At 36.5% G+C, this 27619-nt stretch overlaps 1 protein-coding gene across 2 annotated transcripts in view; it reads left to right on the plus strand.

The window, feature by feature from the left end:
• LOC134670394 (putative polypeptide N-acetylgalactosaminyltransferase 9) overlaps positions 1-27619 on the plus strand; it is a 280035-nt gene that overhangs the window by 98364 nt on the left and 154052 nt on the right. For both annotated transcript variants that reach the window (XM_063528230.1, XM_063528231.1), the window contains exon 2: positions 7482-7514. The gene's annotated coding sequence lies outside the window, so the exon portion shown is untranslated. The remainder of the gene's footprint in view (positions 1-7481; positions 7515-27619) is intronic.

Raw genomic sequence — 27619 nt, forward strand, 5'->3', positions numbered from 1 at the left:
GTTTTAGAAGTATGTATGGCCCTACTTACGTCCTCATACATAGCCTCTACTTCATCATCGGAGTGTGACGAGGTCGGTGCGTATACCTGAATGACCTTCAGCGAATATCTTTTGGATATTCTGAGTATTAGGTATACGACCCTGCTCGACACACTGTCGATGGTTATTATGTTGTTTATGAGGGACTTGTGAACGAGAAACCCGACACCACCTTGGGACTGTTGGTCGCCCTCCCGGTGGTAGAGCAAGTTACCAGACTTCAGGGTTGTCGTGTCCTCCCCCTCTCTACGGACTTCGCATAACCCTACAATATCCCAGTGTAACCTGCTCAGTTCCTCTTCCAGCTCGCAGATCTTTTCGTCAGTCCTCATAGTGCGTATGTTGTGTGTTACCAGGGCCAGTCTTCGTCGGGGTGGGTAGCCGGATCTTTGCCGGAGATTCTTAGCACCCCTGACCCCGCTAATGCCCTGACCGCTACCATAGCCAGAGCACCGGGGGTCGCCGGAACCTCGGGGCCGTGGTTTGATTGTGCTCTGCATGATGGGGGGTGAATGCCATAATCGCCACGCTTGGCAGGCGGGTTGGCGATCGCAGTCGAGTACACCGAATTTGAGGGACGCTGCTGCCCGTCCACCGGTGGTCTTGGACGTAGTTTCAGGACATATCCGGGTCCTGGACGTAGTTTAAGGACATACCCGGGTCCTGCTGGGATTATTTTTTAAATGTTTATTATTACAAATTGTAATCTATCAATCCATCAATGAAACGGCCTCCTAGCCTAGTCGATAGTGACCCTGCCTATGAAGCAAGAGGTCCCAGGTTCGAATCCTGGTAAGGGCATTTATTTGTGTGTTCATCATCATCATCACACAAATAAATGGCCATATACAAATATATACAAGCCCTGGTAAGGGCATTTATTTGTGTGATGATGATGATGAACACACATATAAATGCCCTTACCAGGATTCGGACCTGGGACTGCCTGCTTCATAGGCGGGGTCACTATTGACTAGGCTAGGAGGCCATTTCATTGATAGATTGATAGATCACAATTTGTAATAAAAAAAAAAAAATAATACTTAAACTAAATATTTTCGAAATTAATTTCTTGGGGTTAGATATGAGGATATTGGGTATTACTTGAGGTATATTTTGAAAAAAATAATTCAACGGTTTCGTATCTGGAGGAGCCCAAACTTGGTATGTTTTGAAAGTTATTTTTATTTTAATTGAATGCATGTGACGGAAATATAATAATGTGATATATTTTTAGAACCGGCTCAAAATGCCCTTTTATTTAATACCACACACGATAGGTTTCTGAACATTTTTTTTATTTTTCCATACAAAAAAAAGATGACGTCATAACTCCTTTTCGTTTGTTATTTTTTTTTGGTGCTACGGGTCAAATTGATTCAAATGGCCTAAAGATTAATCGTGCCGATTTTCATACCTTTAACACCATTTGCAGCTGATTCCCGAATTTCAAGTTGTACCGCTATCGCTATCGCTATAAAAACAGTTCTATCCGTTCAATGTTCTATCGTACTAGATCGCAGTAGCCTCGCCGCAGGTCATTCGATCCCCGGTAGTTAGTGGATACTCGCTTTCGTTGTAAGTACGTTTAAGCGTGGAATACACACGAGGTAGCTTTGTACTATGAACATTGAACAGAGGGCCTACAGCGAAGCACGTTCGACGTTTTGCCTCTCAAAATGCGCTTACGCTATTATTAATGCCGCTCCAATATTCAGCCGGGGCAATGGTACCTTTTGCCGTGGAACGTCACATATTTTTACAATTTCATATCTAGTGAATCTCTAAATAATTTCCCGAATCGCGCCGTATTGCAGATGAGTGTACCACGTTTTCGTGAAATACGGCACCACACCGCAGTGTGTGTGTACTAGAGATGCACCGGATATCCGGTTACTATCCGGTATCCGGCCTATCCGGCCCTCTTTCTAATATCCGGCCGTATAGTGACCTACTACCCGGCCGGATACCGGATAGTAATTTAGCTTGATTTTGGAGTCCACAAATTGGATTTAAGAAACCGTCACGGTCATAATCATAATCGTACTCGTTTATTATTTTAAAACATTTTAAACATTCCAGTATTCCACGCGCACTCATTTCGAACCTAGAAATGAGTCCACGCGAACTTTCACTACGAAACAGATCAAAGCCTGCACAATGCGCACCTGAAAAACTGAAATGTAGGTATGATTTCGCCGGCCGAATATTCGGCGGCCGGATACCGGATATTCGGTCGATGAATAGGCCGAATATCCCATATCCGGTATCCGGCCAAACAACTATCCGTTGCATCTCTAGTGTGTACTATTCCTTATGTCGGGTCTACCGGTCATGTTTTCACTGGCTGACGTTAGTTTGTATAGGTACACAGACTTTTACGAGTTACCGATCTGGGAAAGTAATATTTATTTGCCTCGGTGATTTACTTTTATGTCGTTATGTTATGAGATGAGAGCATTAATTCGATTGTATGGGAGCGGGTTTTTGGCGGATTGGTCATGTGACTATTAATAAAACTAGGTAATTGGGTCAAAATTATTTCTGTTTTCTTGTTGCTTGTCTCCAAAGAAATTGTCGGATTGGAGCATTTTGTATGAGATGAAATTTAGTTTTTGGATTTTTCTCGCGTAAAATAGAATCCATAGCTAGAAAGACATACAATACAATAGTATTAGAATTTGTTTAAATTATTATTAAAACAGATACAATAATACAAATAATAACGTGACTGAGTGGCTAGAAACAAAAGAGCAAAGTTTAGATCCAATTACCTACTTAAAACAAAATAGTCATGTCCGAATTAAATATCAAGACCTTCTCAGTCATTCCTCTGCATAATCAATTGAATATTTATTATAGAATAAGGTCTCTAAATTCACTCAGTTGCCCTTCGACCGTAATTGTCGCAATCGTGAAATTTCCTTTGTTCCGTCAAATTTCATCTGCTATTAATTTCTCGTACCCATTGTGTAGTGGTGTGCCGCGAGGAAACTGTGGGTACGGGATATTCCCTGAATAGGGTATTTTCCTACTGGTTATCCGCAGATGGTCTAGAACGCAAAATGACTAGTGTGTTGTTTTGCCTAAATCGCAATTAGTCTACATCGCAAACGGTCTAGAACGCAAAATGCCCGGTTTTTATATCACCACATTTTACACAGGTAAGTTAGGTTCGTTAGGTATCTTCAAATGGCCAAATTCCAAACAGTACAGAATAGGGGTTTTTATGTTGCTGGATTTGTCAATCTATGCGTCCAAAGTAAAAACGGCCGTTTTTGTTTTGAGTTCCTGTTCCTAGATTGACGAATCCAGCAATATAACTAGTTTGATGTATTCAAAAGGTACTTAAATACACAATACAGTCCGTAGCGGCCTCCTTTTTTAAATATCTTTCGTGAAATTTAAATAATCACGATTATTTAGCAGTGGCGCTAGTGTGCACGTTGAAGGGCTCTTAATAGGAAATGGTCATCACAAAACACATAATAATAAGCCATAAACCTATGAAATGTAGTTAGTTGAAAGTTATTATGAGTAGTTGTGTTTCTGTTATCGCAGTAACAACGATAAATATTAAATTAAAATTTAAATACACGAGAATCGTAGTCCTTGTTTTGGATTTGTTGTATTGTATCTCTAGAATGGAAAAACGTACACGCGTACCTATAAGCAATGTTATTAGTGCAATTATGAATATAAATCAAAATCAAAATTTTAAATTCAATATTTTGATTTGTGTTTTTAAATAATCACAGTACTATATATAAATTGAAAACAGTATGTAGTAGGTATATATGTCATATACCTACTAAAGAAAAAGCGACCAAGCCCTCCAGGATCCGAGCCATTTGCCTCGTATAGGTAAGTATCATAAAAGCGGCCAAGTGCGAGTCGGACTCGCGCACGAAGGGTTCCGTACATACCATAAAGGCAAAAAAAGGCAAAAAAAAACGGTCACCCATCCAAGTACTGACCCCGCCCGAAGTTGCTTAACTTCGGTCAAAAATCACACTGAGAGAAAAGTAACACTGTTAAAATTACCCAATATTCCCGTGAATATTCCATCTCTACTTCAGTGGGAAGCTGGGAAGTGGGTCTAATTAACTTTCAATCTGAGGTATTTCCTCTGGAGTTTGTTTTGATACGGTCTCTGTGTGTGTAATTAAAATTCGGAACGTTTTGACTAGCTGCCGCTATCAGAGCGGATGCTAATTAAACAGTCGGGGATTTTGAGTTGCCCTTTGCTTTGGCTAAGGGTAACATTCCATTTCTAACCGCAGCTGCAATACTGTCAGTTTTACTATGGAAATTGACAATGACAGCGACGCGTTCAGTACCGGTAGTGCAGCTGCGGTTAGAAATGGAATGTTACCATAAGGATGGGAAAACGGGACGTGAAATATGTTTTAGTTATTACACCCTTCCTATTTTATAATAGCTCGAACGAACACCGAAATCAAAATAACTAGATTTCGGTGTTCGTTGTCTAAATTCAATATTCATGAACAAAAACATTCAATGTTAACATCGAATACGATTTTAATCTTGTGCAAGCAAAATTTAATAGCTGCAGCAGAGACTAGTAAATATAGAAAACTGACAATCTCCATAGAACAGCGCATGCCCTTACACACCTCGTCATTTGTCATGTATAAAACTTGAATTGCCAGACCTTTATCATCACAAGGGAGCAATGAAACACAACTATTGGTAATAAGAGCGTTTTATGGCTCCTCTACATGATGGGCCAACGCCGGCCGCTCCAAGGGACGCATTTATGCGTTAGAGGGAGAAAGTGATATTGCTATCTCACTCTACCGCATGGCTGCGTCCCTTGGAGTGGCCGGCGTTGGCCCATCGTGTAGAGGAGCCATTAGGCGTATTTCTACTGCCGACAGTTTACTGACTAAAAATAAATAAACTTTCTCATAGACTCTCATAGTACTTAATTATACAATAAGTAAATATACTCGTACTCGTCTGGCGGCAATAAAAACTTTAACAGGACTTATTGTGGCTATAACATCAGACTGCCTATTCCAATTTTAGAAGGTAAGAATATCCTATGATATTTTAATTATCTGACGATTCTATCGGCGTTGTCTGCGAGTTATCAGTCTTCACTATTTACTAGCCTGTGCTTCCAGTTAGAACTCGATTGAAACAATATTTTCTTGTTAGTTTCTGCTGTTTTTGTTTGATCGCTTTGAGAGCGTTTTCAAATTATGTTCGAGATTGCTTTTGCACATGTAATGTAATGAACCATGTTAAAAGTAAGTTTAACCTTTTAACTATTTGACATTCCTTTCTAGCCATCCGATTTTGAACCGTAATACTCATAGTAGAGACGCGTTTTTGTTTTAAGTATGATGGCAAACATGTTGCCGCTATGAACTAAAGGTTTATATGGCTGCTGTAATTATATACATGGGTAACTTTGGGCCAAACTTTGCTCGCCTATAAAAAATACTTACTTAATTCTTTTTTAGAATGGGTGATCGTTTTTGGGGTTAGAAATGATCGTAATATATTTTTTAATACAGTTGCTCAAAAAGTGCTACTTTACGTAGCTGTTTAACGTGCGGAAAGTTGGTTATCTCGAACTAGTGCTTTTTACTTTTCCAATTTTTTTAAATTTATACTTGTTCCAATTCACGACTACTTATTGATGACGTTTCCTTTAAACGTCGTAATCAGCATAAAAACCTACCGTTAATGTAAGAATACGAAAAATATTACATATTTCATATTTAATTACTTACCTCTTCATCATTATAACACGTTTGTTTTTTAATATTCAATATTGAAAATTCCGTTCTTAATAAGTTGACTGAATGGAACGGAATAGCTGCCAAACGCCCATAGATATAATATACTTAAAGACGACGTCTAACCGAGCTGTCACTGTTACCACTTTTGTTTAGTGTACGATTAACAATGTTTTTCTTATTTTTTCGCAACTGTATTAAAAAACGTCGTTCGATACACGTGCGGAAATGTCATTCTTCACTCGTCCCGAGTCTTGCCACTCGCCTGCGGCTCGTGGCAAGATATCTCGGTACTCGTGAAGTAATGACATACCTTCCGCACTAGCATCGAAATGTACTATTTTAATACAGTTGCTCAAAAAGTGCTACTTTACGTAGCTGTTTAACGTGCGGAAAGTTGGTTATCTCGAACTAGTGCTTTTTACTTTTCCAATTTTTTTAAATTTATACTTGTTCCAATTCACGACTACTTATTGATGAGTGTTAATATTAGTTTCCTTTAAACGTCGTAATCAGCATAAAAACCTACCGTTAATGTAAGAATACGAAAAATATTACATATTTCATATTTAATTACTTACCTCTTCATCATTATAACACGTTTGTTTTTTAATATTCAATATTGAAAATTCCGTTCTTAATAAGTTGACTGAATGGAACGGAATAGCTGCCAAACGCCCATAGATATAATATACTTAAAGACGACGTCTAACCGAGCTGTCACTGTTACCACTTTTGTTTAGTGTACAATTAACAATGTTTTTCTTAATTTTTCGCAACTGTATTAAAAAACGTCGTTCGATACACGTGCGGAAATGTCATTCTTCACTCGTCCCGAGTCTTGCCACTCGCCTGCGGCTCGTGGCAAGATATCTCGGTACTCGTGAGGTAATGACATACCTTCCGCACTAGCATCGAAATGTACTATTACGATATTAAGTATTTATTGCCTAAATAATAATCTTAAATAGGTAGGGTTAATGGCTCCTTATGATAAGATAAGATTTCTTTATTGTCAAAGCTGTGTTGGTACATATGTCTTATAAATATTACAGAAGTCCATCAGCTTGCCCATTTCGGGCGTACAATTATAAACTAACCTAATGCATGCAAAAAAAAACAAATAAACAATGACATAACATCATATCATAACTATTAATTGTCTATGTACATACAATATTCATTTAAATTATAGAAACTTTTTGTGAACAGCCATTTCTTGAGCTGGTTTTTAAATCTGATCCCCTCTTGGGCCTTAATGTATTCAGGCAAGTGATTAAATATTTTTATTCCTGAGCCATATGTGCCCTTGCTTAGTATAAAACGAGACGATCTAATCGATCTAATGTTTTGTACGCTTATAAATTTTATTGTAATCTATTTTAATTCATTATTTACCGACAATCGTATTAATATTCCAGATACGGGCTATTTAACAAAGAAATCACTTAAACTTAAAAAGATTATAATCACGAGCAACTTAATGTTTAACGATATTAAAGTCGCTACAAATACTTTTCACTGAAAGTAATTTTGATGGATTGTTATTCTGTAGATTTATTTTTACAGTTAATGAACTCTGTTTGCGATTTAATGTTAGTGTTAAGTAGCTCTTAGCTTGAATGTTACGATTAAATTATCCTACTAATTTTATTTTTCTTGTTGTTTCAGTTTTCAACAAACTCTGCGCTGAATAAATAAAAGGTGAGGTTTTTTAGCCCTTAAGTCCTTAATGGTGCTTAAAAGCTATATTAGTTTACGAATGTAGTATCGTAAAACCACTCAACTATAGTCATAAAGCTCCTATCTATGGCCAAAAATTAACTAGAATACCGTCAAGATTAACCAATCGGGGACCCAAGGGTTAACATTAGTCAAAAGAAAATATGTAATCCCCAAAAATATATAATCGCGGCTGACTGCAGTGTACTTTTTACAACATTTGACTCATTTTTTCAACTACCTAAAAGTGACTAAAGCTATCCCACTTTACCCAGCTATCCCACATGACTTGGTATCTTCGTACAGGCGTGACATTGGAGTAATATGTCGTAGTTCTATGGTGTAATATTTTTCCAAATTGAAGAAAAAAACTGGAACAAAACTATAAGACTTAGCGAAAAATGTTTCTATGAAAACAAAATACGGCTTCTTAGCATCCTTAGAAAAATCGTCTTTTAGTAGAAATTTAATGATGTTGAGCAAGATTATTTACAATACAAAAACATTTCCCGTAAAACGTCAAAGGGACAGGATAAAAGGAAGAAAACGAAAGAAATCAACACGTCAAAATGTTCAAAAAGGAATGCTAAGTAGTCAGAAATCAAAAAATAAAGATACAAGGATAAACATCTTAAGAACCGTATCTACACCAGTCAGTAAACGAATCTAATAAGTCTCTGGTATAAAAAGAAATTTATCAATTGCTTTACGACGACGATTATTTAGGTGTAAAAAACTTTCTTGCACAGAAAAAGTTAGATCGATTATCCGACCGGGAACAGCCAGCGTCAAATTAATAGTCACGGTCAATGTGGCCAAATATATCGGAACACATCCTTATGTGAATGGTAACAGCCGGACATCTGTGAGAAAATAACTTAGGTATATTAAATGGATGTGTTTCAAACTTTTTGTTTGTTTTACGTTCTATTCCACTCGAGTCACGATCATAAAAGATCTTCCCATCCCACTTATGTATAGTTATTACACAAGTACTTGCGTAATGCCTTTCACCTTCTAGTTTAGATAAATCTAGATCTGAAAGTAATTGTACTGTGAGCAATCTATGATGGAAATCAATCACTTGGAGGTAGAAACGTCTTCAATATCTACATATTTGACTTTTTTATCTGTACCTATTGTATTTGTGTTGTTTTGAATGACAGATATCATCCGAAATCTTATTAGTTTTACTTTGCAATAAATAATAAAAAAAAAACCCTAACCCATAGAACAACGACATTTGAATAATACATGCGCCTGAACGAAGATATTCGAGCTAATTACCGAATACTGTACCACTAAATGTTAAAAAGAAGTTCCTACATATTATGGCGGCACGTATTGCAACCCAATATTACGGCCCAAAGAATCTGTAATCGTCTGGATGCAACGGGCATTAGTAATGAACTTTAAAAGGCCGCCACAATAGATCAATGCTTGGTCGATGCGGCATTCAAAGGCCCATAACACTCCAATAATAATACTTATCGACTACAGTTCGGGTGGTTTTACGGTACCTATTCTCTGGTTTTCACAATAACTTTAATCTTACTATCATAATGAAATCTGGCCTAGAGCTTCAATCTCAATGTACCCTATAGTTAGCAGGATTGCTTGCGCGGTGGCTTCTCGAGACCACCACTTACACAACGGAGTCTGAAATTACCATACAATCTAGTCCCGGTTTTCGAACCACCCAAGAAATGAGATGCTTATTGTGTTTACCTGGGCTTGTCAACACAAAAAGTAAAAACGACTATGCCAAATATAGAGTTGGTAGCAACTCGAGTCTTATGAGTCTAAATTTGAAAGGCTCATGCAGGGCCTAAAAATCTGAGTTCTCAGTCCCGAATCTTTATTAAGAGCAACTTAAAAAGGCTTGAGCCTTCTTTCCAAGGGTCTGAAAAACTGAGTCGAGTGTTAAAGCAGATACTCGAAAAACTGTAGTCTTAAGCAACACTAATTAACATAACAATATAAAAATAATGCGTGTTAACATTTTGTTGCGTGTTTATTTTATTAATGGTGGTTTAAGTATTATCTTTAGATTAAGTGGTATTTTATCTTTTGATATATTGACGCTCAGTTTTTATACCTATTTAATTAAAGTAATTAATAAAGAAAACCCAATGAAATCGTGACTTGTATTACTTTTTCGTGAAATGAACCTTTTGCCCTTTTTGTAAACTTTAATCGCAATTACCTAAGTAGTTTTTATTATAATCTTATGTCAACATATTTGTTTAACAAAGACAAACAGTAGGTAAATAACCCCTTATTCATAAAACTTTTGTTAAAATTTGTCCCTTTGTAACAAACACAAATCTCATAATGACTAAAACGATTATCAATGGGCATGTTAGACTTATGAATAATGCCATTCGTTTTTTTGTGATTATTCATATATGAATCTCCGCGTTCATTATTAAATTATTTTATGTCATAATTGATGGTTTTGATGGTTGACGTGATAATTCATGTCAACCATCAAAACCATTGGCTGTCTTAGACTAAAATAAAGGGTCACGTAGCCTAAAAAGCAAGTCACGTTCAAGTGAAGTAGCCAGAATAGCTATTAAATTAAATGCAGATAAAGGTTCGGTGCAGTACCGGAATTGCTGCACTCGCAAATGTTATTCCTGAACCGAGACTGGAATACGAGAATATACCCGAATATTCGTTACTAGGGTCCCGTTACTCGCGTAGTTCCCGTACTACGGTCCGAAATCCGAGCATACTTCGTATTTAGGTGATTTCGAATACATATTTCCGAACATCGCGTGATTCTGAAAATGGACTTAAGTATGACGGAATTATTTATTTATTTATTTAAACATATTGCACAGAAAAGTAAATGTACAGATGGTGGACTTAATGCCTAAAGGCATTCTTTACAAGTTAACCATATTTAGGGCCAAATGGAGACAAAAAAGTGGTGCAAGGAAAAAAGTAAAAGACATTAGTTTGGAACTATATGTACTGTAAACAATTCCAAATATTTCTAATAGATACCTAATTAAATAATTTGGCCAAGTCCGAGATAGCTCGAGGCATTTAGTGTTCCGTACGGCTACCATCAGTTTGGCATTGACATAAACGATATCGTGAATGTAATTTACTTCCTATAGGTATATCTCTTTCGCACTAATATATCAGTACGAGCGAGATGCATAGAAAGTAAATTACGTTCACGCCCACGGTAGCGTTTATGTCAATGCCAAACTGATGGTAGCCGTACCGCTCGCATCGTTACATTTTACAGAGGTTGTTTGCCTGTTTTTAGGATACCGTATTCAACTACACACACAGAACAATAGTACAAAGTGTCTAAGTGCGAAGGCCGAAGGCCGAGCTTTAGCAAAATGTCATCGCTTTAGCACAGAGCAATAGTACAAGTGTCTAAATGTGAAGGCCAAAGGCCGACCTCCGCGTAGCCCGAAGGCCCGAAGCGTCCAGGATGTCAGTGCTTTAACACAGAACAATAGTACAAGTGTCTAAATGCGAAAGCCGAAGGCCGAGCTCCGCGTAGGGCCGAAGGCCCGAAGCGTCCAGGATGTTAGTACTTAAACACAGAACAATAGTATAAGTATCTAAATGTACTATTGTACTGTATTGTACTGTACTATTGCTTTGTGTTTGAATACCGAAGTCGAGCATCTCGCGAATGCTTTTAAGCCGGTAGCTTGATTGGTTTCATTAGTATAATAAGAATTAAATAAATATTGTTTTTTTTTTTTACACTGAATTAAATATGCTAGTGTCCAGTAGAATTGACACATGAGACAATGATGTTCTCGCTTGATTATATTGTTTAATTTAATTTTAGTTTTGGACACTTGGAGACCTTATACATCCCTAAGTACATATTTATTTATTTGATTTTTATTTTTGATTGTACATACTTACCTATATTTTTAATGTTTCTGACACTTAGAGACCTTTACATCTCTAAGTCAACTTAGGCTAGTAATTATGTGAAGCTATATTACTGTCTTTTTATGTAACATATGAGCACAAAATGCCGTGTCTAACAGCTACATGTTATTACTATTTTAATATTAATATAGGCCGGTAGCTTGAACATGTCATGCTCGCTTAAAAGTCTTTGCTTACGGTGGCGTTGTTGATCGGGTCGCCACTTTCCCGAATGAAGGTTGAGGGAGGCGATGGCTGAGATACGCGTCATACTCGTGAACGGGTGCTGTTTGTGGAGACTGGTCTGTTAAGCTAACACGAGCTATTATACTTAGTAACTTTTATTAATTAATTACAGTGAGACGCCTCATTCTGTTCTCGTATGTTTCTTTTCTTTTAATGAATGTATTAATTATACAGGATATTGACTCTTGGAGACCCTATACATCTCTAAGGATAACTTGATAAACTATATAATCTTATAGTTCTGACACCTAGAGACATTTACACCTCTAAATATTATAGATTTTTTGTGTGTGTTTTTTTATCTGTATTTTGTATGTAATTCGACATTAAGAGACCATATACATCTCTTAGTAATTGTAATACGTTAGATTGAATTGTTAGTTTTAATTTATAAAATTGTTGATGTTATTATTTTTGCTTTTATGTAAATTCAATGTTGACGTGTAAAAGTGCCCTTGTGGCCTATTTGCTGAATAAATGTTGATATTTGATATTTGATATTTGATATTTGAATGCTTGATGTATTATAATAATTTAGAGTAAGGCCAAGCGCGCACCACGATTTTTTGTCCTGCGATAATTTTGTCGCAGAAATGCAACGTATGTGTTTATATGTTAGTGCGCGCATATGCGACAAAAAAATCGCAGCTATTTTAAAATTGTGATTTGTCACATTTTTCCGCGATTGTTCGCGACGCGATTGTCGCAAAGTGAATTGCAGCATGCGGAGTTGTATGGCCCCGCGCGCACTATGATAATAAAATCGCACCCCGGCCGGACCTCAGTCGGCATTTCGCTCTCCAAACCCCAACATCTCGGCACCTGCATCTCCAATGGAGTCTCAAAATGAGACGCTAGATGTTGACCATTTAATTATGGAAATAGACGGGGATCACCTTTGTGTTATAAATGCTCAAAGTCATACAGCAATCGCATATTAAAGACACGTTTCATGACAAGCGACTGGTACGAAATCCCTGTTGAGAATGAACAAATCGTCGACTTTTTCATCGCAGTGCGCGCAGTGAATTTTCTGCGATATATTACAGCGCGATTCTAAAATCGTGTCGCAAAAATTAATATCGTGGTGCGCGCTTGGCCTATAATACCTTAAATGTATACTCCTTCAATTTGAATTTAGAACTCATTATTATTTTTTATTTGATTTTGTTTCTAGTTCTATGCCATATATATAGACTTTAATATTATTTAGAACTGCTAAAAAACAAGATCGGATTACTTTAAATATTTCGTCAATTTTACCTTTGTTTCTAAAAACTGTGATATTTAACTGTCATATACTATTAATGTCTTCCAAAATTATTTTCTCGTAACAGGACTGAGGGGCTACCGCGAAAACCGAAATTCGCAATTTGCGGGGATCTTTCTCTTTTACTCCAATGAAGGCGTAATTAGAATGACAGAGAAAAATGCTCGCAATTTGTGAACTTCTATTTTCGCGGTTATAGCCCTGAATCTTGTTGCTCACCGATCCGTTCAAAAATATACATAAGTACTGAATATAATGAATAGATATTATAATTATACAATTAATACAGAAATGTAATGGTACTTAATGAAAAGGAATATTGTGATATTGTTTCGACGAATCAGATACTCTCAATAAAATCTATACATGAGGCCAAAGCTGTTCATAAATATTAAATAACTTTATTATCTCTATACGCCTTACTAACTCTATGTGTCCTATTGTGGAAAAACAAAACACAACGACAGTCAAGAACGGAATTCTTAATTTGAATTTTTCAAATTTTTGAGATGCCTAGTCCATTGGTTGGAAAGCCCGTTCGAAATTGAAACTTATTTGCAATATAATAAGGTCGTATTTTGTAGATCTCACTCATACTTATAGTAGGCTATTGAGATAAAATTAAATATCCCACAAAAATAAGCAAGCAGAATTAAACTTTCTGTCAAAGACATAAGTCATAAATTTCAATGCCAAAGTTTTAACTAAGGATGTTTCTCGCCTAATATGAATTGACCAGTGTAAGCATCAGTTAGCTAGCCCTAAGCAACCAAAGGTCAAGCTGCAGTTGAAAAACTAATAAAGATAAAGTTAAGCTGATAATTTTCCCGCCGTCTCCATGCTTCTTTAAGTTGGGTATTGACTGGTCAGCTGCCTGTTAGCTATAGTTTTCGCGAAAATCGCCAGGACAGAGGTGAAAATTTTTGTATGAAAACTTGCAACTTTAAATGCATTTTTTGACGAAACTATTGCAGTCTAAAATGAAGTCAAAATCAGTCCATCGACTCAATTTTTTGCAAGCTTTCTAATGGTACCCCACACGATTCTTACAAATGAAAAAAGTTTCAGCCTACCCCTCTCAACCCCCTAAATTTCCCCCTTTAATAAGAAATAAGCAGTTTTGACTTATTTACAATATGAGTGGTGGTAATTGCTATAACTGTTCCAAATTTTAGGTATCTATGTCAAACGGTCTCTGAGAAAAACGTATTTAACTGATTTGCAAGACCGAAGTGATCCCATAAGTGTTCCGTAAACAAAGTTTTGTACGGAACACTAAAAAACAACTAACAATACTCACGCTTCGACGCTTGACCCAAATCGAAAAAAGTGGTTTGTTTCTACTTTGCTGTAAAAAAAATCGCTCTCGATAAGAAATTCTTTTTTTATACAAAACCTACTTTAATATGCAAAACCTACTTACGCGGAAAAGCGGTACTTAATTGAAAAAATAAAAATTCAAAAAATGTTTTCTCAAGTATAAAACAATACTAACATGGAATTAAATAAGTGTTCCGTAAACAATTTTTTGTACGGAACACTAAAAATGACGACAAATAATTATAACCATCACAATTTATGTGTAAAGTTTTATTTATTTTCTTAATACCGTCTCGCACTTGTCCGGTTTCAAATTAGCCCCGAGTGCACCGTCCATTTCGGGAGTAATTGCATCAATTTACATTTTTAACCAACACGTGTTATCTTAGAATCTGGTCGTGGGATCATTGACCTTTGAGCGGTCTTGATCGTTTGATATTGAACGATCAATGTCAAGTATCATTCATAGTTTGTAGTGTTTTGGTATTTGGGTTTATTGGTTTATTTATTAAGTAATCATGCTAGGTTTGTTAAGCAAATACTGGCCGTGCGCCGGGTTAACTTTGCCCCAGGGGATAACATTGTCCCACTTATGGAAATCTATTTATTTAACTACTACTAACTAACGGCCCGATTCTAACTTTAAGATACGTCAATTAATAGATCTAGAAACGATATGGATTAGATATGTCAGTGTCAAAATGTGACGTTTCATCAAACAAATACGTCACTTTTGACACTGACACATCTAATCCATATCGTTTTCAGATCTATTAAAGGCCCATTTACATGGTGCGAGTTTCTCGCACGTTTTGGGGCGAGAAATCGTATGACATTATCGTATGCAATAATCGTCAGGCGATTATCGAATAAAAATGTTTACACTCATGCGAGAAATAAAAACTCGCCTACGATTATGTCATGCGATACTCGAATGGCGATTATCGCCAGGCGAAATAGTTTACACGGGGAGCTGCGTTCTAGGGAGATATTTGCATACGATTTCTCGACTCGTCTAAACTGGTTCTCGTATGACATTTTTTCACGTACGTGCGAGTATCGCACGAATCGGTGCGAACCGATTTTCGTACGAGTTTTACCTGTCAACTTACGTGATTAGTTACTAATCTTTTCACTATACTGTCAATATTCTTAGTAAATATTTCTTGTTTCTCTCATTATTTTGAATTTTAATATATTTTAAGTTGCATTTACGAGTATTTTAATATTGGCTCTTGGCTGAAGTAACGTGACGTTGCTTTTAAGAAAAAATAATTTGCCGGGAAACGACAACATTACTCTGAGGGGTGAATACATAATTACATAATGTAGTTCATACAAAAGAACTTTTACCTACTCCATAGTAGGTTGTCATAAATTTCAAAGAGTCATAATTCGTCAATGTTTTCTATGGAACAAGCAGATTTGTTTTCCGCGATTTCGGGGTTGGCTCCACACTCCACAGTAAAAGCTGTTCAGTATGACCTACATAATTCACCCCCCAGAGTACATTGGTCAAACATCACAAAATACACTAGGTATGAAAAGAAAAATATTGTTGTGCGTTTTGGCTATTAATAAAACATTTTAAATGTCCCAAAAACGCATAAAATTGGGACACCAACAAATATGAACTCGAAAATCTCGAAATGCGATTCTCGCATTAAAATTTTGTTTACACGGAGACATCCAATCAGCAAAGGCGAGGCGATTATCATGTTTAGTTTACATGATACTATATTTTTTCTCGTGCTACGATAATCGAGCGTTCGAGGCGAGAAAATCGCACCATGTAAATGGGCCTTAATTGACGTATCTTAAAGTTCGAATCCGGCAGTAAAACTGTTCAGTTTTAGTTTAATCGTTACATTTTATGTACCTACTTATTATAATTTTGAAAGTCAAGACCAGAATTGGACGTTATTAACTGATGTCGATGAGAGTGGATTTCGATTAAAGATTTAAAAATTGGGAACATATTTCAAAAAACAAGAAATTTCATCGAATTTGCTATCGTGAGATTCGTGAGACATACATTCACGTATTTTTAGCCACTCAAGCAGCAAGAAATTTCTTGTTGTATTTTTTTTTAAGTTTCCAAAAAAAAATACTTATTTGTGTGTTCCCAGAAAATCTCAATGACGAAAATTTTCCAAAGTTGGTAAATCTTTCTAAAATACACCCAAAACGGACCAGAGAAATAATATTAGGTACCTACAATACCTACATCCCATTCATCCCATTTCTATGACAACTGACGAGTCTTTTCACAAGGGCTTATTTCACTATGGTCACCATAAAAAAATAAGCCCTTTTGAAAATACAGTCCTCAACTGTATTAAATCTAGCTAGCCCAGACCGTGACAAATCTGGGCCTGGCTAACCCCTGACCTCCACCAGTGGGCCGAGCGCCGGTCACCCAGTAGTAAAGTACCGTAAGGTGGATTTGCGACGACCCAGTTCAGGCACACAGCGCCGGCATATCACGTTTGTGCTGTTTTTACCCGGATAGGACCTAAGGGGTCATCCATTAATTACGTCACACGAATTTCAAGGTTTTTTTGACCCCTCCCCCCCCTTGTCACACTTGGTCACATTTGGCAAACCCTGTGTGACATCTCCCCCCCTGGTGTGACATCACATTTTTTCAACGAAATCGGAAAATCGAATTAAGTATTATTATTTTTTTGTCATAATATTAGTAAATTTATAACCCAAAATTGATTATGAAAAAAAATTAAACTAATAAAAACGATTATCGTTCCAAAAACTTGTTTTTGAACTGTAAAGTAATTAAAATGATTAAAATAAAATTTTGGTTACTGATGAAGTTAAAGTGACGTCACAAAGTTTGTGACCCACTCTCCCCCTTGTCACAACATGTCACATTTTCTTGACCCCTCCCCCCCCCCCCCCCCTAAACGTGTTATGTAATTAATGGATGACCCCTAAAGGGAAACATTCGGATTGAGACTACATTGTGATATTTCCAACCCTAAACTTTTCCATACACTTTTCGTCGGGTAGTTGTACAAATCTCTGTTTTGACATTTTGCTGGGACATCAGTTAGCTGCGACCACGACCAGTGAAACCTGTGTCGATACGTCGGTAAATAAAGGTACCTAATTGTCTAAATTTCGCGTTAGACCCGTCTATAAATGTGAGTTAATATGAGACTACATTACTGCTGCAGTATTGCGGCGCGAGTTTTGGCATAGATCTGCGGCAGCAAGTACAGTGCAGCCGACTGCAAACCTTAAAAAGGTAATTATATCTAGAGCTCAAAAATTACCCCGCTCGTTCTTTTACAGACTTTTTTTGTAAATCCAATTGTGTTGTTAAACTGTTCTAAAACAATATCATCTGAATTTTTTTTATATCGTGATAAAACTATTTTAGTCTGGTCTATAAATTTTTTTTGGTGTACTCAGACTACTAAGCTTTTTAAGTGAATGAACTAGTTAATAAGTTAAACTATACATTTTTCAACACTCGTAATAGTCGTAATAGTTTACCATATAATTAGGTATGAAGAGGCAATGGCCAAGTCTAAAGCAAGCAAAATACACCTTTCTATTTGACTATGGATTCCGTGGTCAGAGTCCCCACGGTTACAGTCGCGAACGGAGGGGGGAAGGGGGAAGGTCGTCCGGTTGCTCACGATGTCACGATCTCACAGTCTAGCGATACACAGTGGTGCAGTTAGCGCAACTTGCACCATCCCACTAACCCGGGGTTAACAGGTTAAACTTGGAGTTACCATGGTAACCAGTACAATTTGACACTGGGTTTACGGTTTAACCCCGGGTTAGTGGGACGGTGTGTGCAAGTGGCGCTTAGAATGTTAGGTATTCGAATGTTATGAACAATTCTTAAGGGGCTACCCGTGGTTTTCATCGATTTTTGAATCGTACCTATCTACTTTTTTGCACTAAAGATAGAATTATAAAACAAACGGTTATCGGTTCTTCAATCTTTTATCTCCGGTTTTGTCCACCGGATTTTGAAAAAAATGAATACTTAATTTTTTATGAATTTTTTAAACATTGTCTAAAAAAACACTTTTTTCGTATCTAGTTTGCAGTAAAGGATCTTACATGTACGAAATCTACATATTTAGGTTCGTCTTTGAAGTCATGAAAATCGTGTCCAAGGTTTTAATTTTAAACTAATTAACACAAAAGTTATGGCCAGAAAACCAGTTTTTTAGCCTAAAATTGTTCAACTTTGATGCCAAATATCTCGAAGACAATGAACTTTAAAGTAAATATGGGATACTATATTGCTTAAAGCCGTTGCTGTTAATATGAATAGCTACAAAAAACATTAGAAATCTAAGGGATTCAGATCGAAGGTCATTGGCGTGGGGGAGCCCCTTAAGTAAAATTAGACCACCTTTAAAAAATCTTAAATCGCACCAAAATGACACCTTTCCCTGTGATTAGTATGTAATTCGATGAAAATGTTTTAGTTCTTAGTCACTGCAGTAACACACTGACGTGGACTATGCTTTGAATATTAGATATATTTTATTATATGTATATATATAACAGACTGGTGGCCGCTTTCAAATGAAAGAAGCGCCTGGCGTCCGTTGGCTCGTTGGGTGGACGACATTCGGAAAATTGCGGGTCACTTCTGGATGAGATTAGCTCAGGACCGGGACAAGTGGCGTACTAGAAGAGAGGCCTATGCTCAGCAGTGGGCGATAAAGGGCGATGCTGATATGATGATATTATACCCTTATTAAAAATAATGAACACTATAAAATACGTTAATAGAGGCAAATTAAGACGATGCCAGAGGAACTTGAGACAATAGTATCAAAAGTGCAAGTAATCTAAATTTGATTAGGTATATATTTTTATAAATGAATAGGTACAGTCAACAACAGGGCTATGAATACAGGCAAAGTGTCAAAAATATGTACATATACAGTACTTTATTGACTGTACATTAAGGTCGTGTATACATATTTTTGGCACTTTGCCTGTATTCATAGCTCTGTTGTTGACTGTACAAAAATAATATTATTTTGCTACGCAAATTTAAGAGCAAAACTGGTCAAGAAAGTGGGTTAATGGAGGGCAAAGGTCGACCCGCCAGGTGTTTTCTGTACAATATTTTAAAGCATTATTATGGTAAGACGACTATATAAAGCTGGTTTTATTTAGGTTATGAATGTTGTGATATACTGAATAACAATGCATGCGATTATCGTATATCATCGAAAATGTTTATCTTTATATAGGTACATGTATACAAAGTTTCATACGAAAGTAAACGGACCTAAATTGGTTGCGCTTTTATCCTTACCATCGCGGCTGTCACTGCTCTCTTCTATCACTAATCAAGTAAGTAATCAGTATGTAATAGTGGAACCAGTGACACGATAGACTATAAAAATGCAACTTAGCACGAACTAAAAGTAAACTTTTTGCGTACGAATTGATACCATGACGTGTCGTGATCATCATATTCCTAGCGTTTTCCCGGCATTTATATATATAAATATCAAATCGATCGAACATAATAGGTTTCGAAAAACTCATTGGTACGAGTCGGGATTTGATTCCACGACCTCCGGATGGCAAGTCGCACGCTCTTACCGCTAGACCATTTAATTTAGAAAACAAATCAGACGACACAATCTATTGAACGCTCCTTTCTAGTCTGCGGCAGGCATTCCGTGCCGATCGTCGTGAACCTATGAACTTAATGTTCGGTGACCTTTTCCTCTCTTTGATGCAACCGATAATTCTAAATTTGAATAGATATGCAACATGGCCGCCGCGGCCAACGGATTTCATGCCATCCGTGGACCGTTGATGTAATCTTTTTATTACGTTGATGTGATTTTATTGACGAATAAGGAATGTAAGATATTTGATTGTTTGAGTACTTACGTTACGTGACATTCATTGCTTATTCATTTTCTAAGCAAATTTCTGTAATGTTTTTGAACTTTGCCATTTGACAAAGATATAATCTTTGAACACCGTTTTATTTTCCACAAAAAAATTTAAAGTTTGAAAAATTTTGTTCCAGTTCGCTTTACATTTTTTTCTATAAGTAGGCAATTCTATATTTTCAATATCCGGAATTTGTTAACAAATAACCAAGCTTAACTTATTCTTTATCCAGTTCAGGATCTCGCCTCTTTTTTAAAAGTCCATTTAAAAAGATACCTCGACGCCTCCAACCTAAGTCATTACCGAAATGGGTCATATTTCGTGACCTTATTGTTGCTAATTATCAGCTCAACTTTGTTTAATTTTACCGTAATTATCTACTCTGTAACCTTCTATCGTATAATTACATCAGAATTTAATTGCTGTTCTCATTTATGAAACCATCTCAGTTTAAACATACGAGTATAGCTAGGATATGTAAATTTCGGTCGTGTTTCAACCAAAGCATTAGATCCAAATAAAATTCATTTGAATTTGTCTTTTATTACACCGAAATTAGGTCTAAAATGCTGTAAATTTTGATCAAGCTGTCTCCGTATCAGATATCGATTTCAATCTTTAACCAACAGCTTTGAGGTTTAAAATAGCTCGAGCATTTATTTGGGAGTTCGTATAAAACGCTTAACATCATCAACATCAACATCAACATTTATTCAGCAAATAGGCCACAAGGGCACTTTTACACGTCAACATTGAATTTACACAAAAGCAAAAATAATAACATCAACAATTTTATAAAATAAAACTAACAATTCAATCTAACGTATTACAATTACTAAGAGATGTATATGGTCTCTTAATGTCGAATTACATACAAAATACAGATAAAAAAACACACAAAAAAAATCTATAATATTTAGAGGTGTAAATGTCTCTAGGTGTCAGAACTATAAGATTATATAGTTTATCAAGTTATCTTTAGAGATGTATAGGGTCTCCAAGAGTCAATATCCTGTATCATCAATATCCTGTAACGACCAAGTAGATGGTGTATGTTGTGATAGACTGAGTGGAGTGTGCATTACTGCATGTTTACAAGTATTGCATGAGTGAAAGTGGTGAAAGGTGAAAGCAATTAAACTGATAGTTTACTATCATATGGCACACTCGATTAATGTGTTAACGGTTTCCCATTAAAAAGTCACGGTAATCTAACTCAATATTAAAAATAATATATAAAATTTCTGGTACTGATTTTGATTGGTGTTTATTCAGTGTTTCCTGACGAGCTATAAATATCAAATTGGTACTTAAATGTACAACATAACCTAAACTAACGGTGCACTCTTAGGAATTTTCCTATTATCCACCTTACTCTGTTTTTCATCCTACTTAATGTAACCTTTTTATATAAATTTATATTTCCTTGTTTTTGTCTATCGTTACTTTGTCTTAAATATTGTTTTCAGACGCCGTGTTCTGAGCTTCTACGTCGTGTCCTTTTAGCTCTCCGTCATTACCCACCTTTGGATCATCAACTAGTAATGGCAAACTTTACTGCCTAATTAACATCTTGACAGGCCGACACCTTGCATCACAATCGTCTATCAAACAACGCACCGTCAGTTTATTACCAAACTTGATGTGTCTATTCTAAATGTCATATGCATTTGGCCTCAACATTTAGTTTTGCGAGTTCTCCACATCCGTCTGTCACGAGACAATGCTAATTTTGAAACGTCGTTTTAGCACAAACCCGTCTAGTGCGGCAAACGAGCTATTGTTTTATGCTAACGTCCTAGTTCGGATTTCAGCGCTGACAAAGGCGCGGCTATTTTTGAGAGAATGCTTTTTACTGTTAATATTTTGAGGGTAATAAGTTTTAACCGTTATGTATCTAAAACGGGACTTGTATCATGTAAATAAATTGCAATTATCTCTCCGACGATGCTTTTAGATGGGATGTTGTAGTTCGTGGTTTCGGAGAAAGACTATTTACATTTAGTAGTTCATCGTTTCGTGTATAAATGCAGAAATTCCCGAGTTCATATTCAACTACGAGAATACTGCATGCACTTTGAAACTCTGTCCGTGCTAGGAAGAGGTTTGAAGTACCTGCTCAAAAGATCGTTTTTAATGTTCTCCTGTTAGTTTTTCATTTTAAATTACTATGATTTTGAATATAACGATTTATTACGAACATCACAATTTTCTTGTGTTACAAGGAAAAAGATTGGTAAGTGCTTAAATAAAACATCATTCCTCAATTATGACATACTTTAGTCTTACGAGTACGAATCATTAGACAGAAATCTTCTTAACAAGGAATGAAATTCAAAATTGTACAAGAGTAATGCTCTTAAATATGACGAAGGCAATAATAATTGTCAACTAGACAAATGTCTACAAGCTTGCGATGTAATCTTCAATGGCGTCCTCAATAATGAATATAGAAACTGTCCTTTAGAACTTTAGTCGGATCGTTAACGGTATTGGTATTGTCGTGAAATGTTGGATTTTCAATTTAACATTATAATTTCACCGGCAAGTTAATATTTGCATTGCCAGGGTTTTGGCTTGCACCGGGTAGTAAAGTTATATTATTTCAAGAAAGTACATGTTTGGAATGATGTTTTTTATTCATGATTCATAGTAGAATCATAGTTTGAAAAGTCACAATCTCACTAAAGTCACATTTTACCCGACGCCAAAAATAAATGCATTTCTGATTTTAGTGGTACCTATGTACCTAATTAGGCGGGCATAAGTGTGATCCAGTGTGAATCGGTTGACATTATTTTCAAGCCATTCATTTTTGTACTTTAAATATTATAAACTAAGTATATTTTAACCGATCCAACGCCATTTCCTGTCTTACGCTGGTATTCTGGTCAATTATCTTATCTGACACTGTTCTGACGTTTGAGATGTTTCGTAATAGAAAGAACATTAGAACGTAATAAATGTAAATTACTCGTAATTACTCTCATCACATACAAATCATTACTTCCACAAGCACATCTATCATTGGCGAGTTACGTTCAAGCGAATCAAGGAGATGGGCCGGAAAATTTAATTAAACGCATTTTAAAGACAACTCCGCGAACACGGTTTACGCCACATTATGTCATGAATAGCGCTTGTGTGTCGTTGAGTTGGAGGCGTTTGAGGTCTGGTGGAGATAAAAATAGTCCTATTTGCTGATGTAAATTAAGTAATGTAGGTACGTACAACCAGAAATGCCGATCGGCTATTGGTCTATACTATACAGTCATCGCAGTCGATGTAGGCTGTAGACTACCTCCCCAAAATACCTTCTTTAGTCGCTGCAACTATCATCTGCAAAGATGCTGTGGCCAATGATGATGAGCTACGTACACACAAAAAAAACCGGACAAGTGCGAGTCGGATACGCCCACCGAGGGTTCCGTACTTTTTAGTATTTGTTGTTATAGCGGCAACAGAAATACATCATGTGTGAAAATTTTAACTGTCTAGCTCACGGTTCAAGAGATACAGGCTGGTGACAGACAGACGGACAGTGGAGTCTTAGTAATAGGGTCCCGTTTTTACCCTTTGGGTACGGATCTCTAAAAGACGCACATAGAAATAACATTCTTATTGATAAATGACACAATCCTCTGCACTATAACTAAATTCATTGTCAGGTTCAAAGAAATCATAAATCCCTTCATACAATCAATTACTATCTGCCATAAATGCATCTTTCCCGCACATGGGCCAAACCATCGACATTATTCACGCCAGGGGTCGGAAACCGGTATTTGGTCCATACAAAAATACCGGTATTGTAACGTTCTTTTCCGCTCTTTGGTTTATTATTTCATTTTTAATGGGACAATCTTATATTACAAAGTTGTTACCTAAATACATGATTCAGTCCTACGTAAAGAACATGAAATAATTCAAAATATTGGGCTATTTCGGGGTTTTGAAAAAATACCGGTTCCGAGCCCTGATTCACGCAGTTTACCTCGCGAGTGCTAATTTTAGGCGAGGAAGGAACGCTTACCGCTATCTGAACCGTTGTTTAATAATACACTCCGGCGCACATGGGCATTAAAGTAGCGTAATTGTTCTATTTTCGGTCCAAGTGCCGAAAGGGAGTGAAGCAAAGGCATTGTAACTTTTTAAAGTCAATGTCAATGTCTTTTGTCAATTGGGTTATGCAAATGGTTAAGTAACTCGTAACATACCAGCATGACTGAATTGTTGTTCAATGATAGTTGAAGTAAATTTTAAATATTTAGAACTGTAGGTATTTAAATTGTTAGCGCCGTCTATTTAGATTGTAGACGTGCCTTTAATGAGATTGCTGCATGATGATATTGATGATATAAATGTGTAAATTTTTATGAATTAGCATTGCATTTTTTCATTGTTCTACACATTCTCGTTAAATTTTTACAATAACTTCGGTCATCGGTGTCACATAATATTGACTACAAGTTTAAGTAGGTACTTTATCTTATAATAGACACCAACGTAGCCGTTATATAAACTTACCTACTACATTTATATTCTGTAATCTATTTACCGGATAAGCCAGACAAGACAAAGAATCTAGGTATTTTATATGCTCAGTCAAGTGATTGTGTTTTCTATGATGATACGGTCTTACATTTGTAAGTCGTTACCGTCGGCACGTTGTTTGTCGCCCGTGATTCACAACTTATCAATTTTATAGTAAAGGTAATTGACATACCATTAAAAAATACTCGTCTGACATGTTAATAGTTCCTGCAAATGCTCAAGGAATTCAGTGTTCGCTAACTATCGAGTATGCCGTACGCTACATGTAATAATTTACTTTATAACTATTTTATTTTTTGCAACTACCACATTTGTACACTTCACAAATGCCTACTTGGTCTCCTGTGGCACAACAGGACTAGCCTAGTCTTTCCGTACTTACTTAATCACCAATCGATGTCTCTCTTTATAGTGTACTGCATCTCTTTTGTGGCCAATGGGATTTTTTATCTTCTATATTTATCTTATATTTACTAATATTGGCGCATTGAATTAAATCAGTACATTATGGTATTTAAGCGAGAATGCGAAAATGTTTCTAACAATTTTATAAGCGAGGTATTTTCATTTCAGTATTTACCATCATAAATGTTTACGTTTAATTCCCTGCGGCTCAAAAATTGTTGTTTATTCCATAAATTCAACATGGATTTGTATCCCATCAGTACTCGTATTGCAATCAGCACCGAATGCACGACAACAGGTCGATTGATAGGATCTGATCGGATTACGGTCCCACAACATCAATCACACGAAATCGATGCTAAACTCCTTATACCCCCACTCTGATGTGAGCCTATTGATATAATACTCCAGAGAGGATTCTGGCGAATCGAGACAAGAGGTATATTGAGAGAATCTACCCTGTTATCTTTAGATCGGCTTACTTAAATATTAATTCCCCTAATCCGATTATCCAGTAATCCGATTTTCATTGGTAACTTTGCACATTAATAGTTTATTCATACGATTACCAACACAATGCGTGTTAAGCCAGCACAATACGCTTTTAGCAATAATTCAAACAATGGAACTCTCACGCTGTGCTCCAGATATGACATAATAGCTATAGCTAAGCACACAATACCTAATTCACTAACACCATTAGAACCAATCGCATGCACGCTTATTGAATACAGCCTGATGGGCTATTGTGATAAGACGTCGATATCTAATTAGAATAGTTTAAACCTCGTAAATTACAGGACGCACTTGAATTGCACAGAGAATGCATGACATTCAAATTCTGCCACTAAGGTACAAACTAGGCAACTTGAACCAGTAACCGTGCGCTGTTGAATATTAATAACGCTTTCTAGTTGTTTAACTATGTACTTTACGAAATGTTCCATCTATAACTCGCTGAATATTTCATCGTTTACGTTTATTCATCAATAACGTAGCTATCCAATTCAGGTTATCGCGAATATTTCAATTTGGACAGATGAAAAAAACTTTGTGAATTAAACCGGCGAAAATACACCGACACGAACTCTATCAGCGTGAAGCACTCAAAAAGTCAGAAGAATATCAATATTTCCGATAGGCAGATTCTCAGTAACAAAGCGGGTCGCTGACAAAACAAATTTACATAAATCCGAACGAATCCGTAAAAATGACGCGCGACAGGCGAGCCGATAAGCTTCGGATATCATTAGCCGGCGACAGACTGGGGCGATCGCTCACTTGTGCGGCCTCCGAGGCCCAGGAAAAATCCCAAATATCAATCTTCCCTTCCTCATTCCTTACACTCAATTCTAAATTGAAAAGCAATCACTATGGGAGAGATTTTTTCTCGGGGATTTCTCAGACAAAATACCCCGACCCGATATATTTGGGGAATGATTTTCGAGCTTTGCTCCGTTTTGCTTATTAAATTAATTCCGTTCCTTCCAGATGGGAGTTTCATAACGTTTAGGGTGAACTTTTGAACGTGCTGCTTACGCTGATACTTTTATTTCATGAGACAAAATCAAACTGAATTCTCAAGGGGGTTTCTCAGCAATTCTCCACTTGCGCTGCAGAATTCTAATATACACCTTATACTTGTGATACTGATAACAATTTTCTGTGAGAGCAAGTGAACTTCCATTTTAAGACACTTTACTTTTCCAGTACTTATAACTAGTGGAGTTAAGATGTTTTGTCCATATATAAGGATCTCATTTTCGGAGAATCATCTTCGAATCCTCACGTTATTTTGTCTAAGATCGTTTAATAAATAATTGACTTTTCGTATTTAGTTTATTTATTTATTCGAGAGATATAACCAATAACAACTAGGATTATATCCACATTTAGAAAATTTCACATGTATTTTTGGTGCTTCGATGTTTTTACAGCTGCGGATAAAAGACGCCTTTACTCTAGCGGCGTTATTGCTGCATCGTTGAAGAGGGCAATATCACTGTCAATCTTCTCGATAAATCGTATTGCTGTCGTTACCCTCTTGCTGCCATGCTTAGAACTATCAATCCGTCACTCATTTTAGCAAAAATATTGTCAACGTAGAAGCAGTACCGTCTAAGCGAACTTTGCAGTTTCCACCGACTTTAACAGAAAAAAGTAGAGGAGTGTAGTTAAAAACGTCATATTTGAAAAAGAAATTTTACATTAAAGATTATTACACGTATTGCAAATTACATGTTACCTCATGCACTACTCTGACTCTGCATGCAGAGCCAGCTTGGTCTGAACCTAACGTTGCAACAGTCACCACAGTTGAAAATAAACATACTCGGATGTGTTTATTTTCAATATTAAAGTATGTTCATTGTGGTTCAATGTTGACTTCAACGGCAATTCATCAAGCCGACTACACACCCATTGACACGGTTCCTCGTCTCCCATTGGTCATAAATCTCAC

This window comes from Cydia fagiglandana, chromosome 13, assembly GCF_963556715.1.
Source record: "Cydia fagiglandana chromosome 13, ilCydFagi1.1, whole genome shotgun sequence".
Taxonomy (NCBI): domain Eukaryota; kingdom Metazoa; phylum Arthropoda; class Insecta; order Lepidoptera; family Tortricidae; genus Cydia; species Cydia fagiglandana.